This window comes from Dipodomys ordii, unplaced genomic scaffold, assembly GCF_000151885.1.
Source record: "Dipodomys ordii isolate 6190 unplaced genomic scaffold, Dord_2.0 Scaffold19, whole genome shotgun sequence".
NCBI lineage: Eukaryota > Metazoa > Chordata > Mammalia > Rodentia > Heteromyidae > Dipodomys > Dipodomys ordii.
In genome coordinates this window covers 9,676,434-9,678,109 of record NW_012267235.1, presented here as the reverse complement: position 1 = coordinate 9,678,109, position 1,676 = coordinate 9,676,434, and the positions used below count along the sequence as shown (strand labels likewise).

General features: G+C 47.6%; 1 protein-coding gene across 1 annotated transcript in view; it reads right to left on the bottom strand.

Annotated features, from left to right (window-relative positions):
• Hs3st3b1 (heparan sulfate (glucosamine) 3-O-sulfotransferase 3B1) overlaps window positions 1-1,676 on the bottom strand; it is a 62,808-nt gene that overhangs the window by 14,060 nt on the left and 47,072 nt on the right. The gene's annotated exons all lie outside the window — the stretch shown is intronic.

Here is a 1,676-nt window from a genome sequence, read left to right as displayed (position 1 = left end):
CCATTCCAACAGCCACTGGCAGTCCACCAGGAACTCCAAAAGGAAGAACCAAGATTCCAGGTTCCTCCTGAAGAAGAAAAACTGGTTCCTGATATCTGTGCAAGAGCAATACAGAGGGTTACTTGGGAGAAAAAATGTAATGCATGCATGCTTGAAATACCATGGCAAAACCACCAGGTGCAATGAATACACAATTTGAAAAGATGAATGACAAGAAGGTAAAACTTTCGGGGGGGGGCTGAAAAGGGGGGGGTAACCAAGAGGGTGAATGAGTATGGTTTGCATGTAGGAAAAATAGAACAAGGAGGCTTGTTGAAATTGTCTTAAGAAGGAAGAGGTGAGCTGGGCCACGATGGCTCATGCCTGTAATCCTAGCTTACTCAGGAGGCTGAGATCTGAGGCTCACAGTTCCAAACTGGCCCATGTAGAAAAGTTCATGAGACTCTTACCACCAATTAACCAGCCAAAAGCCAAGACATGGAGATGTTGTGAGTCAAGTGGTACAGCACCAGCCTTGAGCAGAAAAAGTTAAGCAAGAGCGTGAAGCCCTGAGTTCAAGCATCAGTACCAACACTAACTAAATAACATAGATAAGATGAATCGTGTAATTTTGGGGTGGCTAGCAAGCCCATACATATCAGCAGCTAAATTCAACAAACCCTGGGACCTGAACAGGTGGGAGTAATGAAGAGATGAACAGGAGTTTTAGGGCGGAGAGACTTTTTACCGTACATCCATATGCTGTGTCTACCATCTTTCTGTTGCTATGACCAAACAACTGAGGCAAATAGCTTAGACCAAAGGAATGTCTAATTTGGCTTATAGTTTCAGAGGCTTCTGTCCATGGTCATTTGGCCCTCTTGCCTTTAGGTCTGTGGTAAAAGCTGTGTATCATGAGGCAAGGCCCACTGGGCAAACGCAGGGTGGGACAAAGTTCTATCTCACAGAAGCCAGGAACCAAGGAGAGAGGTATCCCAATATTCCCCCCCCACACACACACCCAAGGCACATCTCCATAACTTAACTTCCTCTTACTAGACCCAGTCTCCTCAAGTCCCACCACCTCCCAACAAGCTAAGCAAGAGCATGAGGCCCTGAGTTCAACCAAACCCAGTACTTGCACCAAACAACAACAACCAAAGACAAAGGCCTGGAATGTGGCAAAACTTCTCTCCCTGACCAACGTCTACTCGGGCTCCCCTGAATGTGTGCACTCACTGTAGAATTGGGGCTGCCTGAGCTCTGTGTTTGCCCTGCCAGGAATGGCACCAGGGAAGGTGAGGTACCCAAGAACCAGTGCAAAAAGGAAGGAGAGTGGGGCTTGGGAGTCGATTTCTAGTAGGCTCAGCATTGGCTGGGCCAATCACCTCCATTTCTCTGTCACAGGAGGCGGGGCTGGAGACCTCACTTCTCTGGCCAACTTGAAAGGACAAGTAGCAGAGTACAGACATTTAGGTCACTGAGGGATGGAGGTGTGGGAAAGGAGAAGGAATGCTTCCCCAAAGCAACCTTCAAAGCTGCTAGTCCTAGATGTAAAGGACTGGTAAGATGGATGGAGGGCATTTGGTATGTTTTCAAAATGAGACTTGGGGAGAAAAGAAATGCAAGGGGCTAGGAATTTGGCTTGCCTAGCATGCATGAAGCCCTGGGTTCGATTCCTCAGTACCACATAAACA